Source organism: Vulpes lagopus, chromosome 3, assembly GCF_018345385.1.
Source record: "Vulpes lagopus strain Blue_001 chromosome 3, ASM1834538v1, whole genome shotgun sequence".
Taxonomy (NCBI): domain Eukaryota; kingdom Metazoa; phylum Chordata; class Mammalia; order Carnivora; family Canidae; genus Vulpes; species Vulpes lagopus.
The window spans coordinates 53,921,842-53,940,428 of record NC_054826.1 but is presented as its reverse complement, the minus strand read 5'-3'; the positions used below and the strand labels follow the sequence as shown (position 1 = coordinate 53,940,428).

General features: G+C 47.4%; 1 protein-coding gene across 1 annotated transcript in view; it reads left to right on the top strand.

Annotated features, from left to right (window-relative positions):
* The first annotated feature begins 3,682 nt into the window (after positions 1 to 3,682).
* The window catches only part of BMPR1A (bone morphogenetic protein receptor type 1A), a 140,741-nt gene continuing 125,836 nt past the window's right edge, over positions 3,683 to 18,587 (top strand). The window contains exon 1 of the mRNA XM_041747176.1: positions 3,683 to 3,966. The gene's annotated coding sequence lies outside the window, so the exon portion shown is untranslated. The remainder of the gene's footprint in view (positions 3,967 to 18,587) is intronic.

Sequence of the window (18,587 nt, the reverse complement as noted above, 5' to 3'; positions counted from 1 at the left end):
CAGGGAGCGCCATGTGGGGGAGGATCCCAGGACCCTGGGATCATGACCTGAGCCCAAGGCAGACAATCAAAGGAGGCACCCAGGCGCCCCAGTTGTGTTTGGGTTTTATCTGGTTAACAAATAACCAAAGTACAGTAAGTCATAAACCCACTGCTCTCGGGAAAGGGAAAGGCAGGGTGAGGGACTGCTAAAAATGGAGAAGGAAAAGATTTACTGCGGGGCTGGGGTGGGGAGGCCCCAGCTCCAGGTGCCGGGTGAGAGGAACTCCAGGCCTCTAGCCTGATAGCCAGAGAGCTGAGCAAACAACAGGTGGTAGTCCGGGAGAGCAGCAGGCATCAGGACGTCCAGCCCGAGGTAATGGGGAGAGGAGGCCTAGCACATGGGCAGAATACGGGCAGAGGGAATCTGGAACAAACAGCCGGAGGTCACTAAGTGTTGCCACCAAGGGAAACCATGCACAGCAGAGTGCATTGCAGGGCTGGGGCCGACTCGAGAGAGCAGAGTCCAGGCAGGCAGAGAAACTTCAAGTTCCACATGGGTTGGGAGGCCAGGGCTTCAAGCACAAGGAAAGGCCTAAGAAAGTCAGTTCTAAGAAAGGTGCCACGGTCGGGGCTCCCCAAGCACGTCTGGGTCCTGGCTTTGGGCCTGGGGCTCTGGGAAGCCTTCCTGCCACAGGGCCAGGGGACGACGAGGGTCTGTGGACAGGGGTGCACCCAGAGCATGGACAGGAGGACTGTGACTGCGGCTGGGTGGGATCGAGGGGTGGCTACTCTGCAGCAAGAGCCTCGGTGAACCATCTTTTAATCCCTGTACACAAGTACTTTGAAGCAAACAGGAGTGGAAATGGAAAGAGGAGCAAGTGATTGAGAAGTCAAAATAGGAGGAAAAGTAAAGAAGTCCGTTACCAAGAAAAGCTTGAGATTTTTGAACTGTACTTTGGGCACTGATTTGTAGATGACCACCTTGTTCTTTTTTTTTTTTTTTTTACCACCTTGTTCTTAAACACAACTTCTGTTTCGACTTGTTCCTTCTAAACCATGACAGGCGTTACTAACCAGTACAAGAACTTGTCAGCGTCCACGCTGAAAAATGTAGCTGTTTCCTTTCTTTGCGATGCTTTTGTCCATCTAACACTGGGTTTTAAGCGAACCTCAAGTCTCACCGTGCCCAGGGCATTGCTGCCCTCGCTCCTCCTTGCCGGGCTCTGACTTCTCCCCGTAGCCACAGCCTTAGCGCTGCCTTTGCCTCACACAATCTTTACAATAGGAAAATGACTTTGGATAGATTAACTTGGATCAATCTAGAACTACTGCCTTCCCTGAAAATGGTATAACCCAGTTGCCCTGACCCACCCTTATCCTTTTCAACATAGTCCATGCCAACCCTTAAAAGCTAGGTCCTTAATGACAAGGTTCAGAAATGCTTAGAGGAAATTCTATCCTTATCTCGCCCATTTGTTTGAGAGATATGAGCACTTGTGTGCCAGGAGCTAGGCTCTGAGGAAGCAGCTGAGAACGAGATGGACAAGGTCTTTGCTCTCATGGAGTTTACCTTCTGGGGGGTGGGGGGGGGGCGGGGAGGGCAGAGAAACTCAGACCATAAACTGATAACCAACCAAACAAGGTCATCTCAATTAGTAAAAAATGGTATAAAGAAAACAAAATTGGGCCGGGTTGGGTGCTAATTTAAGACAAGTGATCAGGGAAGGTGTCTTTGAGCACATGGGGGCTGTAGAAGGGTCATTTTACATTCCCAACTAAGGCTCGGTGATTGGAGCACACAGCCTCGACTGTTGGGACCTTATACCTCAAACTGTGCAGAGAAAAAAATCCCATGTCCAGCTACCCTATTAACATGCTTAACAGAAAGCTGTCACGTTAGAGAATGTTCAATGTGTTAGATCTGTTAAACTTGGACCTTGAAGTGTTGCCTGAATCTGGGGGTCAGATAATAGGTGTCCAGATGTCTCCTTGGGCTTCCTGGCTGCTCTGCTCATTTAGTGGGCAAACTGGAGAAACAGGCTGGCGTGCATGCACATGCCAGGAACTAGAGGGCACGCTGTGCCCGGCTCAGGTGTAGGCAGGCAGGTTGCCGGCCACGAAAATGCTAAGGTTTTAAGCTTGGTCACCGGGTGGGCTTTCTCTACGGAGAACAAAAGGATGTTGAGTAAAGTCTGAAAAACTTGAACAGAGGAGAGGCAAGGGCGTCATGACTTGCAACGTGGGGCCTCTGTTTTGCTGCCATTTCTACACATAACAAAACCGGGCAACACCAATTTCTACGTTTCAGAAATCTGATGTACTGAAGTTTTAGCCTGAGATTCTTGTCTATTTTATGGACTGATTCATATGCCCCCAAATCAAAGTAGGCTTCAGAGGGTATATTAACACACTTGTCATGATTTTATCTGCCATGACACATTGCTCAGCATACGTCAGTGAGTTCTTTGGCCAATGAGTCTGAATCTCCTTAAGCAAAAGGTCCACTCTTTCCCCTGAAATTAAAGCAGAAATATCAAAAACTCGAAAGTGATGTTTTAATTGATGCATGAAAACTCTTATCGCACATCCTCCCTGCCCAGCAAGACACTACAACCCGTGACTCTCAAACTTGAGACACCCCAAGAGTTCATTAAAAAAAAAAAATTTAAGAGAATAACCAGAGTTGAAAACAAACAAACACTTGGAATTATAGAAGGTATCTGAAGCAACAAGGACAATGGTGGTTTGAAAAAGGGAGGAGGAAAAGAAAAAAAAAAAGTCTTTAAACAAGAATGTAAAAGAATTTAGACATTTAAACAAGATTAAAAGGGAATACTCTGGAATCTAAACATCTCTTTAGGGGAGAATGTATAAAAACAAATAGCAGTGCCTGGCACATTCTTTTTCTCCCCTCTTTCCTTTTCCCTAGCTGCAAAAGGGACTTTATAAAAGGGCCTTTAGAGGAGTCAGCTTTTGTAGCGACTTCATTTACCGCGCTACAAAGTCGCAACATTTACCAAGGGGACTCGGGCCACTTCGGGCCGTTAAAAGGTACGGCCTCCCCCGGGACCCCGGGACCGACTACCTGTGCCCGCGCCGGCCCCGAGGGCGGCTAGGGAGGCGGTGACAGCTCCCCGCGTCTTCCAGGCGGAGGGCACGCGGGGCCCCGCAGGATCCGCAGTCCGCGGCCTTGAGCCCCGCACGGCCGCCCCCGGGCCTAGCGCCCCCAGGTCACCGGCCCCCTCGGGATCCCGCTCCCGCCCTGCGCCCGCCCACCAGCCCGGGGCCGCTGCGCCGCGGGGTGTGGGTGCGGGGGCTCCCGGGGCCACGACGGGGTGCGGGGGGGAGGGGCTGGGAGGTCCGGGGGCCACGACCAGGTGCGGGGCGGGGGAGGGACCGGGGGTCCCGGGCCCACCGCCGGGTGCAGGGGGGAGGCCGGGCCCGGGCGGCGCGGAGGCCGGCTCGCCAGGGCGGCGGGGGGCGGCGGCGGAGACCCCCCCCCGCGGCCGCGCGGCGCCCCGGTGCCGCCCGCCCGCCCTCCTCCCCGGCAGCGGGGCGCCGGACCTCGCGGCCCCTTCGGGCGCTTCCGCCGCGCGCTCGGCTCCCTTCGCGCCCGGGGCGGGGCGGCGCCTCCAGTGCGCGCGCGCGGCCGAGACCCGCGAGGCCCGCCCCCGCCCCCCCCGGCCCGCCCCTCCCCCACCGCGGCGAGTGTCGGCGGCGGCGGCTGCCGAGATTGGAATCCGCCCGCTGGCGCTCGGCGAGGGCGGAGGGCGGAGGGCGGAGGGCGGAGGGCGGAGGGCGCAGGGAGGAGGCGGGCAGGGGGGCTGGGACTCCGGCGCGTCCGTCCGCGCGAGACGACGACCGCAGGGCCGCGCGAGGGGCGACCGGGCCGGGGCCGCTGCACGCCGAGGGCGGAGGCCGACCGGGCCCCGCCGCGCCCCCCGCTCCGCGCCGAGGGCCGGACGATGAGTTCCCCGGGGGCCGGGTGAGTTGGCGGGTCGGAGGGGGGCGGCGGGGGGGCGAGGGCGCGGGGGCGCGGGGGCGCAGGGGGGCGGCGGGAGGGCGGGGGCGCGGGGGCGCAGGGCGGCGGCGGGGCGGGCGGCCCGGCGGGGTCCCGGCGCCCGGGGCAGTGTCAGGCCGCGTCCCCCGGCCCCGGCGCCCCCCCCGGCCCCCTGTGCTCCCGCCCCGGGTCGGGCCGGCGTGGGGAGGCGGCGTGCGCGGAGGCCGCCCGCAGGGACGCGTCTCGGGTCCTTAAATGGAAAGGCGCTCGCCTCTGGCCCGGAGCGCGCGGGCCGTGGTGCGGGCGCGGGGGCGCGGGGGGCCCGGGGGGCACAGGGTCTCGGGGTCCCCGAGCCTCACCTGTCGCCCCGCGCGGCCTCCCTGCCCGGGCCTGGGGCTCCGCGCCGCGGCCCCGGGAACCTGAGCGGGGCGCCCCTCCCCTGCGCTCCCCTCCCGGGCCGGCCCCGCGCGCCCCTGCAGGCCCGGGGAGCACCCGGCGGGGTCCTGGCGCCGCGCCCCCGCCCGCCCCGAGCGCCGCAGCTCTGCTGGCCCCGGCGGCCTCCAGCCCCTGGGTGCCCGGGGCGACCTGGGACGTCCACCTGCGTGACGTCACCCAGCCCCCCCGCCCCCGGCCGCCGGGTTCCCCCCTCCGCGCGAGCCGGTGGGCAGCAGGGCCTCCCTGCAGTCGGGAGCCGCCGGGGGCCGCCGGGCCAGGAGCCCCCAGCACCCGCCGAGCCTCCCCTTGCAGAGCCCCACGTCCGGGGCAGCCCCTCCTCCTGGAAATGCTCGCTGTGTGGTGGCTCGAGTTGCAGAGCGGCTTCTGCACCGTATTTACTTAGAAGGAGACTTCAGCTCGGATGGGACTTGGTGCTTATCGCTGTTTTCGGTTGTTGACATAAAAAAGTTTGTGAACCAGAATTATTTAAGTATCTAAACTCCTAGCTAAAAAAAAGAAAAAAAAAAAAAAAGAAAGAAAGAAAGAAAAGAAAAGGGCAGTTGTGAGCCAGAAAGAGGTCGCATCTACAAAAGGGTGATTGAAATTCAGAATACTCTTTTCATGGAACCGGAATGCCACCCGGGTTTTCGGGGCCCTGTCCCCTCCCCCGCCATGGCGCACAGTATTCGTGGAACTGATTTCAAGCTTTTTCTCATTTCCCCACACCCTTTTACTGAAAAGCTCGAGGCATTCAGTGGGAGCTCCTTCCACAATTACTGGGCTGCCTCTGTCATCGCTTTCCTTCCATCTCACTGCAATGTTTTTTCTCCTTCCTACTAGTTAACACCTTATTTCGTTTTTTTTTCTCCCCTCTCCTTAACTAGTGGGAGTTATTCTCCTTTGTCTTAGGGTCCTTGAAAGTACAAACGCGCTTCAGAATTTTTCAATTTGCAAAAGCCTTCCCTTGAGCATGCTGCTCCCTCAAGCTGTCACGTTGCTGCTTTCTCCTTTAAAGATCCTATTAACGTTGAAAAAAGTTGTCTCCTTGTAAAAGTAGTATGTGTTCATTAAAGAAAAATTGTAAAATAACAGCAGAATTGAAATGAAATGAAAGTTCAGTCCTTCATAATGCCATCTCTGAAGATTGCCAAGAGTAGTTTACTTTTCCTGCATTTACTTCCTGGCCGTCCATTCCCTTCTTAACCCCTTGTTTACTGCAGTTCACTTTCCCGAGGGTCACCCGTAACCTAAGTAACTCACCTAAGCCCCTCTTCTAAATCAGCTCCTTGAGCTTTCTGTGATATTTAACATCAACTTCTCATCCTTGAAATGCCTTTCCTTGGCTTCCCCCCCCCCCATCCACTTTATTCAACAAACACTTAGCCCTATTCTAACACGCCCTGCAAGGTCGTCAGATGCGACCACAGACACTGTCCTTGCGTTCACCGAGCTTCAAGTCTAGTGGAGGAGATGTAGATTGGAGAATGAATTCTATAATTAATCACAACTAATTATAATGAAAGTGCACAGTGTTAGAAGAGCTTAAAATGGAACCTGACCTGGTGCTGGTGGTGCAGGGACAATCGGGGAAGGCCTTAAAAACATCACTTTGGAACGATTCTGAAGGATAAAGAGGAATTCAGCTAGCTGGACAGAGGACCCAGTGACAGATGACGGGGTTCCTCTTTGCCTCTTTCTATTCTCCTCATATAATGTGTGTTTTCCGGGTTTCACTTTGGAGATCACTTTTCTATCTGTCACTAGTCCCTTGGTGTTAGTGCTGTTCACACCCTTCGGTCTGAATTAATTCTCAGGTCTCTGTTCTCTGTTTCTCCTCTGCAGGCAAATCCTTGTTTTTCCCAGCTGCTGTATGCATGCCTCTACCCGGTTGTTCTGGTTCCGGCTGAACTCCTCTTCCTTACCAAACTTGTTTCCCTGGTGCTCCTTATATCTGTTGATGTCATACCAAACCCAAACCTTTCCCCATTCCGTCACATCCTATCTGAGGCCAGCATCTATTGTTTTTACTTTCGTGGTATTGTTCCTCCTTATTCCTGGTGATGCGGGTACAAATCTTGATACCTGTTGGTATGAAGGTTGTAACAGTCTCATCAAATGAATTGGGCGACTTTCCTTATTCTCATTTGAGAGCTTTTTATTTTTTTAAAGATGTATTTATTTCATTTTTATTATTACTTTTAATTTAGATTTAGTTAGCCAACATGTAGTGCATACTTAGCTTCAGATGTAGTGTTCGATAATTTATCAGTTGCTCTACAACACCCAGGGCTCATCACCAAATTACCCCATCCCTCTATTTATTTATTTTACAGAGAGAATGAGCGTGGGGGGAGGAGGGTGGAGAGAGAGACTCTCAAGCCGACTTCCCGCTGAGCTGATATGGGGCTCTGTCCCTTGACCTCAAGATCATGACCTGAGCTGAAACCAAGAGTCAGGCCCTCAACTGACAGGCGCCCCTTAGGAGCGTTTTAGACTGGAATTATCTTGAGCGTTTGGTAGACCTCACCTATAACTCCATTCAGGCTTCGTTTTTTTTTTTTTTCCCTCTGTAGAGGACTTTGAATATCAGTTTATTTAATAGCTGTTGATCTGTGTAGGTTTTCTATTTCTTGCGTGAGTTTTAGTGTTCAGTATTTTTTCCAGAGATTAATTTTTTGAATTTTCAAATCTGTTATTTGGTTTTCACATAATTCTTTTGCTTTAAATTTCTTTGATTTGATACATACTTGTATGTAACATTATATATTGCATATATATTTGTGTATTTGATGATTTCCCCTTTTTTGGCTAACTGACTCAGGTTCTCATCGCTCCTGAGCTGATCTTGCCTCCACTTCCATATTTATCTGGATTATCTTATGTAGTTGTGCTTAAGTTAATCTTGAAGCACAGTTTGTCATTTCTCTACTCAAGTTTCCAGTGTCTTCTATTAAATGAAGTCCTTTCCATTGGGCTTACCTCAGATTTCCTTTATTTGTATCTCCCAGTATTTTTGCTTTCTGTACATGTGCTTTTCCAAAAACCCTTTCTGAGGTCTTTCCCATTTTCTTCTGGATGAAATCCCTTCTGAAAGAATTCCTTCTGAAGGAAGGGATTTTTTTTTTTTTTTTTTTTTTGGGGATTTTTTTTAGGCCATTTTTTATCTAATATTTTCTTCACTTAGTTTGTCTTTTTTTTTTTTTTTAAAGATTTTATTTCATTTATTCATGAGAGGCACAGAGTGAGAGAGAGAGAGAGAGAGAGACACAGGCAGAGGGAGAAGCAGGCTCCATGCAGGGAGCCCAATGTGAGACGCGATCCCAGGTCTCCAGGATCATGTCCTGGGCTGAAGGCGGCACTAAACCGCTGGGCCATCGGGGCTGCTCTTAATTTGTCTTTTTTTTTTTTTAAATCATCTTTATTGGAGTGCCTGGGTGGCTTAGTCGGTGGAGCATGTGACTCTTGATCTAGGGGTGGTGAGTTCAAGCCCCACATTGGGCATAGAGATTACGTAAAAATAAATTCTGCTTTAAAAATCAACTTGTGAGGTATCATATATACATAGTGAAACGCGTATGTTAAGAATGCAGTTCCGCGAGTTGCTTGGATGGTGATGTGTATACAAGTATTAGTTCTACTACTAGACTGCAGACTGTAACGGCCTCTGTTGCCTATTAAAATGAATAAATGGAGAAAGACCCCTGTATAGCCTAGCAGTGGCTAGACATCGGTTCTAGTGCTGCTGATCTGATTTTCAGATTTAGGGAGCAGAGAGAGGGTCAGGGAGAGAAGGGAAAATAGGTTTCCTCTTAGGCTAAATTTTGAACTAGAAAGTCTTTCTTTCTTTCCTCTTCTACCTTTTATTGGTGTTTATATTTTTAGGATGTCTTTTTAATATTTCAGAGTCCGGGGATCCCTGGGTGGCTCAGTGGTTTAGTGCCTGCCTTTGGCCTAGGGCAAGTGATCCTGGATTCCTGGGATCGTGTCCCATGTCGGGCTCCTTGCATGGAGCCTGCTTCTCCCTCTGCCTGTGTCTCTGCCTCTCTCTCTCTGTATCTCTCATGAATAAATAAATAAAATCTTTAAAAAAAAATATCTCAGAGTCCATACTACCAGGTGAGTTACTTAAAAGATCAAATGCTAAGTTGTAGTGAATTGTATCAGTTACAAGATGCATCATGTTTTTATGGGCCACTCATAAGGAAAATCTACTTCTAGTTAATTTTAAGAAGTCATCTATTGTAAGAGGCACCCTAATTTCAGAGATGCTAAAATATGAAAAATATATGTGCCTTAGAGTTGACAAATAGGTTTTTTTTTGTCAGCTACTCAAAGCTCCCATTCCTTTAGTACAGATTTTTTTTTTTTACGAGGATGCTTGTTAAACCTTTTTAACAAGTAAAGGATTTGAGGCAGTGTAGAGAAATATTTATTTTTGGATGGGGTGTCCTACAACTAGATCTGTCCGTCTGATTGTGAGGCACTTTGACCTCCAGCTTTCAGTAGTTTCCCCCCTTAATTTCTTTTGCTGAATTCATTTTCTGAACATACAGGTGCTCTGAGAACTGAATTTTCACAAAATAGCACAGATAATGTAAAGGGGCATGTGTGGGAGAGTTGTGACAGCCAGTTTTATGGATTTTTTTTTTAAGATTTATTTATTTATTTATTCATGAGAGGCAGAGACACAGGCAGAGGGAGAAGCAGGCTCCATGCAGGGAGCCTGACATGGGACTCGAATCCGGGACTGCAGGATCACGGCCTGGCCTAAGATGGTGCTAAACCGCAGAGCCACCCGGGCTGCCCGATGGACTATTTTAAAGAGAATGTCTAGTTAACTATGAGTCGTCATTAACAATCATATACTTAGTTTTTAAAAAAGTAAATATAAAAAGAATTGCAAATGTTTGGGTGTTTTACTAAATCATTGTATATCTGTTTTTATAGCTAATATTTTAAAGCCTCTCCTTCTTTAAAATAGAAACAAAATGATGTGCCCAGAGACGCTCAACAGTGTGTTTTGTAGTTAGAGTAGGGCCTTAGGAGATGAGATCACGGTGGGCCCAGTGGGTCCTCAAACCAAGTTCATACAGACTTGGACTAGATAAGGAAATTATTTTTGAGTATCATTTGTTAAAAACAGGTGAATTTGAGCTACTCTGATGTTCCTTTTTTATACTTTTATGTTTCTTATGAAGGTTTTTTTAGAGATTTATTAAGAGAGAGCGAGAAAGCATGGGGGGCAAGAAGGCCGAAGGAGAGAAAGACTGAAGCAGACTACCCACTGAGCACAGAGCCCGAAGTGGTGGGGCTGGATCTCACAATCTTGAGACCATGACTCAAAATCAAGTCAAAATCAAGAGTCGACGCTCAACCAACTTGCACCATCCCAGTGCGCTGATGAACTTTTTTTTTTTTTATGGTGTACATTTGTTATACTACTGCTAACGTGTGAAGCAGTGGAGCTCGGCTTTTGCTCTACTGTGTACAACTACTGGCTACTGAGTAAGGAGGAGGATGGGGTATCTCAGGTGTAGGGATAAAATAGTCGTATTGGAGAAGGGAAGACTGAGGATGAATCTTGTAGGAACCCTGAAACCTGTAGCATCTTGGCCCAGACTAGGATGGTGGCAGATAATTAGGGTCTAGAATGGACAGGACTTAGTAATTAGCTATGGGCGAGAGAAGGAATGGGACACGCAGGAACGACTCGCAGATTTCTAGCCTGGAAACCTGATAGGGTAGAGAGGAAAATGAGAGCTGGTTTGTGGAGGAAAACAGTTTGGTTTTGATAATACAGAGTTTAACAACCGAGTAGAGATTTCCACTTGGCAGTTGCTTGTATGGGGCTGGAGTTCGACACAAGTTAGGACTGTGGGCAGGTGTTTGGGAGCAAATGCCATGTAGGGGGTATATTCTATCAAGGAGAACTGGACGGCTCTCTCAAGTGACTTTTGCTTGCAGATGACAAATTCGCCTCATTATTGTAAAGGGTAAGAAGTCTTGTCACCCTCCCCTTCACGTTTTTAAAAGGACTAGAAATACTCTAGTATTCTAGATCCGTGTTGGATCCTTGTGTTCAGATGATACAATCAAGGGTCTTCTCTGCTCTCCACTCTTGGGGTTTGATTTTTATTTATTTATTTATTTTTAAAAAAAATTTTTGGGGGTTTGATTTTTAGGCAGGTGCTGTCATCTGGCAGCGGACAGCCACTGCCTACTCCAGGCGTATGTGGCTCTTACTGCTATGGAGTCAAGAGGTGAAAGGGGCGCCTCTTGCCCAGGTGCATATACTCTGTCTCACAGAGAGATTCTGTTGGGACTGCGTGGGGTCCGGCGTGGGGTGCCGTCCCTGGCCAGCCTAGTTTACTGGCCCGGAGCAGTCCGAGAGCCCGCTAGACACTGGCCCCGATCGCCTTCCTCGAGCCGTGAGAGATGGGAAAAGTGGTGGTTTCCCCCAAAGAAAGGATGGCTCTGGGCAGGTGAACAACATAAATCCACTCTCTCTTAGCTCTTTTTTAAGGTCACTTTTTGAGTATTTGAAGAAAAATACACACATAACAACAATTTTGTGTATAATTACATGGTTATATCGTCCTGGTGTATAACAGCCAAGAATGGCCCAGAGAAATTCCAGGTTAAGACCTAGGTAGAGAAGGTAGACCTTAAATAATTTCACAAATACTTGCCTCATTGTTGTCATTATTAAGATGGACACAGGGAAGTACAGGGAGCTTATAAGGGTGTACAGTAGGGAGACGTGGTGTTGGAGGTGCAGGTGCTTGGGAAGGCTTTCCTGAGAAAGTGGCCTGTAGCGAAGGACTAGACCAGAAAGCAGAGGGAGGATGTTTCTGGAAGTATTCAATAGTTTTTAAAGCAAACATTTTTTTACTTTTAGAAGTTCTGAAAGGAGTGCATCTCACGTGGATGACATGGGAAACATGAAAAATTATAAATAAACAGCAGAGCACTTAGGTTTTGGCTTCCAAGTTTTCATAAATGAACATCTTACTGCTAAGTTAACTGTGCAGTCTTGGGTAGTTCGCTAAGCCTATCTGAATCTGTTTCCTTATTTTAAAAAGTGAAGGGTACTTGATGAACCTTCAGATAATTTTCTACTTAAAAAAAAAAAAAAGTAAAGAAAATTCCATGGCTTTAGTGCAGAGCAGTTTCTTGCTGAAATTGCAGGTCATGTAATGCTTTTGGTTGTGATGACATCACCGGGTTTCTGACTCTTGGCTGTCGAGTCCCTCTTCCTGCCCTGGCAGTTGTAGTAAGTGGCCAGGGGAATGGCTTGTGGCCAGTACTGTTCTTTCATGCCCCGCTTTCTTATCTGATTTCTTGAGCGTGAATTTTTTTTTTCTTTAGCCTTTGCGCAATTTATCTGAAATGTTAGAGGCTCTCAGTTTTGAAGTTAAGTCTGGAGGAGACTTGCATGGTTGTGATACTATTTTATGTATGTGAAAATTTGCAAGTAGTTTTCCTATTAGCAATTAATATTTTTTGTATTGTAGTCCAGCAGTTTAAGCCCTTGAATATCTCAAATTTGCATTTAATTAAGAATATTTTAGGGATCCCTGGGTGGCGCAGTGGTTTGGCGCCTGCCTTTGGCCCAGGGCGCGATCCTGGAGACCCAGGATCGAATCCCACGTTGGGCTCCCAGTGCATGGAGCCTGCTTCCCCTCTGCCTATGTCTTTGCCTCTCTCTCTTTCTCTGTGTGACTATCATAAATAAATAAAAAAATAAAAAAAGAAAAGAATATTTTAGATTTCTGGCTAACAGAAACTCTTGATAGGGAATGTTAAGGTAAAGGCCATTAAACTTTGGTAAAGTTCTTAAAACATATTTTTCAAAAAATTGTTTAAAGGTGTCAGGAAATGAAAATATTTCAACAGTAACTATTCAGTTGTATCTTAAATCAACAAAATGTAGTTGCTTGATGGCAGATAATTGTTTACAATTCTTTTCAGTAATTTTTCATGTAATAAAAATGTTGGGGGGATCCCTGGGTGGCTCAGCGGTTTAGTGCCTGCCTTTGGCCCAGGGTGTGGTCCTGGGGTCCCGGGATAGAGTCCCATGTCGGGCTTCCTGCATGGAGCCTACTTCTCCCTCCTCTTGTGTCTCTGCCTCTCTCTCTCTCTCTCTCTCATTAATAAATAAATAAATAAATCTTAAAAAAAAATGTTGGGAAAAAACTGCGTGTAGAATTCATTATGTATGTATCTGAGTAAAGAAAAAGAAGTTATTACTCTTCCTGAAATAGTACTTTAGTCATCATTCCTACTTGTTAAATATTTTCCTCTGGTTTCTCATTTGCTTACAATATGAAATTCAAATTATCTGAGATTGGCCTTTTGCTCTGGCCCAGTTTGCATTTTTGCCTTATTAATTTCCTACTACTATTTTATTAGCCTATATCATCTAAATATTCAGTTCTAAGTTTCTGTTCAGAGTCCTTAGACCTCTGCTGTCCACTACAGTAGCCAATACCACAGGTGGCTCTTGAACGTTCGAAATGCGGCTGATCTGAATTATGTACAACATTTTGAAAATAGTACAAAAAAGGAATGTAAAATATCTCATTATGCTTTTAAAATACTGATTACATATATATTTTTTAAAGATTTTAATTTATTTATTCATGAGAGACACAGAGAGAGAGGCAGAGACCCAGGCAGAGGGAGAAGCAGGCTCCATGCAGGGAGCCCGACGTGGGACTCAATCCCGGGACCCCAGGGTCACACCCTGGGCCTAAGGCAGCGCTAAACCACTGAGCCCCCCGGGCTGCCCCCTATTACATATTGATATGATGCTGTTTTGAATATGTTGGATTAAGTAAGAGAAATACTAATTTCACCGGATTATTTTTGCGGTTTTAATATGGTAGTAAAAGATTTAAAGTCACACGTTCTAGGGACAGTGCTGCCTTGACGCTCCCTCCTTCTAGTCTGCTGACCTGAGTGGTCCTGAGTGCGTCAGGACCCCACCTGCTCTGTGAAGCCTTCCTCAGTGGTTCCCGCCGCAAAGCTCGTTTGCATCATTATTCAAGGGCAGTGTTTTGGGGTTTCTCGTACCATTTTTTGATACATTAGGTTTGTTTGTCCTTGGCCCTCTCGGCTTTTAGTGTAGCCAAACCTCAGGATGCTTTGCCGAACTGTATGGCCACAGAGCTTCCCTTAGTTTCTTCTCTTTCCAGAAGTTACACGTACTTGATGGAGATTCAGACCAGGAGTAGACCGTGGAAGTCTTCTGTGATCTGCCCCCGCTGCCCCCCCCCCATTGCCACTGTCGAGGGTGTAGAGATAAATGTCATCTTTCTTTTCTTCCCCTTAGGTTTATTTATTCATTTTAGAAAGAGAGAGCAGGAGGAGGATCAGAGGGAGGAGGGAGAGGGACTCCGGCTCCCCCGGGGATGCGAGGGGCCCCTGTGGGCTGGGTCTCCCCACCCGAGATCGCGACTGAGCCCAGATGAAGAGCCAGAGCCCAACAGCTGGGCCACACAGGCGCCCCCCCACCCTCCCGTCAGGTTTTATTTAGTTAAGTAGCGTCTATACCGTGGGCCCCAGTTACCACCCTGGAGCCAGGAGTCCGGTGCTCTTTGGACTGAGTCAGGCGCCGGGATGAGTATAATCTTTCTTTCCGACTGCCTTTATTTTTTTCTTTTCTTCTCCCCATTTCCAAAAAACGAGGTGATACTGTGCATTCCTTTCTTTAACTTTGTTTTCACTAAATAAATAGGACTCTTTCTGTGTCATGATCTGCTGATTTACTCATTCTTTTTAGTAGCCAAGTAATATTTCCTTTTATGAATATACCTTCATTTTATTTACCATTCTTCTATTGGTGACTATTAAGACTGTTTCCAGTTTGTTTTGGGTTTTTTAGAAACATTGTCAGTGGTGTTGTGTGCTTGTACGTGTCCCGTGAGACTACTTTTATAGGATGAATTCTTAGAAATATGTTTACTGTAGGAGAAGCCATGCGTGTCTGCTACGGTGCCAAACTGCTGCAAAACCTTTGTGACGATTTACTTTCCAGCCAACAGTGTTGGAGTATTTTGCCCCCACCCCTCACCAACGCATATTGACATCAGTCTGTTTTAATCTTTTTGCTAGCCTGCCAGCTGAAAAAACAGTATTATAGTTTTAATTTCTGTTCCTTTGATTAAGGTTGAGCGGAGTTTTATGTTTGTTGGTTCTTTGCATTTTTCTCTCCTCTGTTTATTTTCCTAATCTTTTTTCTTACTCATTTTGTAGAAATTCTTTTTGGGCGTATGGATATTAACTCTTCCCTTGGCATATTGCAGTTCTTTTGTCATTTGTTTTTTATTTTTGTTCAGGATATATAAAAAATTCCTTTGATGTTGTAGGAGCGTTTAGAAATTAAAAAAATAAAAACTTTAAGTTGTCTGATACTCTCTACTTATTTTATAAGCTCCTTGGTGACTGAATTTTGTCCTAAAATATTTTGTTTTGTCCTGGGTACTAATTCAGTGCTTTGTACACAGTGAGTGTTCAGATAATGTACATGTTGGTGGTGAGGGGGTCCAGAATACATCACTGTGGCATAAAAATTATTTTGGGTTGAAGGTATTTGAGAATAGGCTTTTTTTTCCTGAACTTCCTTATTTGCCTAAAAGCATAGCCTTGAAGAAGAAATCATCACAAAGCTGCTCCACAGAGTTTTGAAACCAGGGGAGATTGACTCTCATCCCTAGAGGGGAGAAGAAAGAGAAAGTAGCACCACACCTAAACTGGCATTGTCACATATATATATATCCTATCCATCCTCCCAAGGGCCCCCGTCTGTCTTTTATCCTAAAAGTCATTTGTCTTCCCATAGGTGCCCTCCTCCCCTCTCCTTCCCCTCTTAACACTGGGGCCTCAAATTCTGTCTCTCTAGTCACATTTTTCTGTAAAAGCTGGTGAGTAAATAAAGATCTATCTTTTCTTTTGCTAATCTGCCTTTTGTCAGTTTAATTTGCAGGCCCCCCAACACAGAACTTTTTTTTTTTTTTTTAAGATTTTATTTATTCATGAGAGACAGAGAGAGAGGCAGAGACACAGGCAGAGGGAGAAGGCTCCATGCAGGGAGCCCGACGTGGGACTTGATCCCGGGTCTCCAGGATCATGAACTGAGCCAAAGGGAGATGCCAATCCGCTGAGCCACCCAGGGATCCTCCCCAACACAGAACTTAAGAGGGTAGAAGAAAAGTTTTTCCTTCTTGGCAGTGGCCAGGTTGATTGTTTCTGGTTGCTAGGGCAAGGGATTATAAGCAAGTGAAATTTCTGTCTTAAAACAAAACTAAGTACTTTATTTTTTTTAAAGATTTTATTTATTTATTCATGAGACACACACACACACACACACACACACACACACACACACACAGAGGGAGACAGAGAGAGAGAAGCAGAGACACAGGCAGAGGGAGAAGCAGGCTCCATGCAGGGAGCCCCATGTGGGACTCCATCCTGGGTCTCCAGGATCAGGTCCTGGGCTGAAGGCGGCGCTAAACTGCTGGGGCACTGGGGCTGCCCAAGTACTTCAAATATAAAGAACATAAGTCAAATTTCTTTAAACTACATTTTTAAAAATATAGTCTTCAAAACTACAAATATCTGAAATGAAGTGCAATGTACTATTATAGACATCCCCCCTTCCTGATTATAGTCCCACAGTTGTATAATGCTGTTTCTTAATCAAGTGGCATCATTACTCTAATGGTGTTCACTAAGCTTTTGTTCTTCCTAAGTTATTCACTGTTTCCTATTCTTTCTTAGCATCTTACCAGTTTGTGACAGGTTCTACTGGTCACATCATTCAGAAGAAATAAGAAAAGGTCACACAGTTAAGGTTAAGTAAAATTTTTATACAAAGAAGCTGCTAATTGCTTAAAAAGATAAAAGGATCTTGATATGATTACAGGGACTTTCTGTTTATCTGGATTCCAAATAACTTAAAACGTTCATTAAACCTTGAATTATTTATGTGCTTAGTTACCTATCTCTGTATTTACTGTGTTCCTTCCTTTCTGCTCTCTGTTTACTGGGTTTGTGACCCGAGCTCCACAAAGTAGTTAATCCTCTCTAAGCTTCATTTCCTCATATGTAAAATGAGGATAATAATAGTTTCCTGTCGGAGTTACTGTGAAGACTAAATGAATTAATACAGTTAAGCACTGAACACTATTTTTGCTGTAGTGATGGCTAATGGATGTTAGTGGGGATGAACGTTTGAGAGAGGATTTGTGTGGGAGAAGGGGCGGAAGCAGTTAGGACGGCTTGTATGTCTAGGTCCTCGAAGAGTGGACGTAATCCTGGTGCCTTCTGGAAGTTTGTGTTATGTTTAGGTACACGGACATCTGAATTTGCAAAGTACTCTTGTGTGTCAGCAGTACTGGCAAATTGATAATGGGAGATTTCGTTGCTTTTTTTGGTTTTATATGTTCAGAATCGGAGGCTAATGAAGGTTAATTGCTTCACCAAGGTCAAACAAGTAAGAATAAGAAGTAAATAGGGCTCAGGTCGGGATCTCAGAGTTGTGGGATGGAGCCCCCCCCCCATCAGTGTAGGCTCCGTGCTCAGTGGGGGGTCTGCTGGAGATTCTCTCCCCCTCCCCCTCCATACTTGCTCATTCTCTCTCTAAAATAAATCTTTTTAAAAAATAAAAGTGTGGAATTTTAGGGCACCTGGGTGGCTCAGTTGGTAGAATGTATGACTCTAGATTTCTGCTTGGGTCATGATCTCATGGTCGGGATCGAGACCCACGTTGGGCTCTGTGCTCAGCAGGAAGTCTGCCTGAGGTTGTGTCTCTCCCTCTGCCCCTCACCCCTGTGCTCTGTTTTTCTCTCTCTCAAAATAAATAAACAAATCTAAAAAAAAAAAAAAACCCTAAAAACTAAGAAGTAAGTAGCATCAGACTTTCCTAATTAGCTCAGAATGGGGAGTAGGACCTCAGACTAAAGAGTAAGGATTCGACATCCTAAAGACATCCCCAGCACTTAGTGGCCTGAATCCTTTGGGGCTTACCGGGGGTGTGATAGAGACCTTTTAGAGCTGGCGTCCCCACAGGGGCTAGTTGGCCTAGGCGGGGAGCACTGTGCGTACTGTCCCCTTCTCGCTCCCTTGGGGTGGCCTCTCCTTGGAAGCTTACTGTGGGGAGGGCCAAGAGACCAGTCTCGAGGCTGGGGTACCAGGGAAAGGGAGCAGAACCAGAGCTGTCGTTACCCGGACGGTGGTTGTTAGGGAACTGGTTGGCTTATGTGCACGGGCCTGAGTAGGGGATAAAGAAAAGGGATAAGGAGACCTCTGGGGACACAGGGACAGTGAGTAGTGTGGACGTGACCGGGCTGCAGCTGTCTGGGCTGGCTCTGCGGGGCACCTGGGGGTCGGGTCAGAGCCCCCTGCCCCTCAGCCCCGGCCTGACCCCGGAGGAAAGGCATCCCTGGGCTGCGGGCTGGGATGGTGGCGGGTGGTGGTAGCCGCTGCTGAGGGGCCCCTCCAGGTGGCCTGTGCTGTGCTCTTCCTCCCCGCCCGGTCCCCCGCAGGCCAGCCCCACCCCTTCCTAGGTGACCTTCTTGGGCCTCCGCCACGCCTGAATTTGTTTTTTTTTTTTCCTGTTTCTTTTTTTTAAAAATAAATTATTTTTTATTGGTGTTCAATTTGCCAACATACAGCATAACACCCAGTGCTCATCCTGTCAAGTGCCCTCCTCGGTGCCCGTCACCCAGTCACCCCCCCCCCCCCACCTCCCCTTCCACCACCCCTAGTTCGTGTCCCAGAGTTAGGAGTCTCTCATGCTCTGTCTCCCTTTCTGATATTTCCCACTTATTTTTTCTCCTTTTCCCTTTATTCCCTGTCACTGTTTTTTTGGAGGGAAGGAGAGGACGGAAAGGTTGCAGATGAAAGTTTTAAACAGCGGGGAGCTGTACTTTTTTTTATGACTGAAGGCTCCTGGAAAGCTGTAGGAATTGTCCCCAACGTCACTGGAGGGTGGGACCGGGATCTGCACCAACCAGAGTTGGAGGTAAACGTGGGAGGAAGAGAAAAGCTCTTGCTGTGTTTGCACCGCCTCAGACCTGAGAGCCCCCAGTGTCCACTCCTGCCACAGCCCCTCCGTCGGCAGCCCCGGGTCTCTTGTGTTTGAAGCTGTTAGAGTAGTACACGGG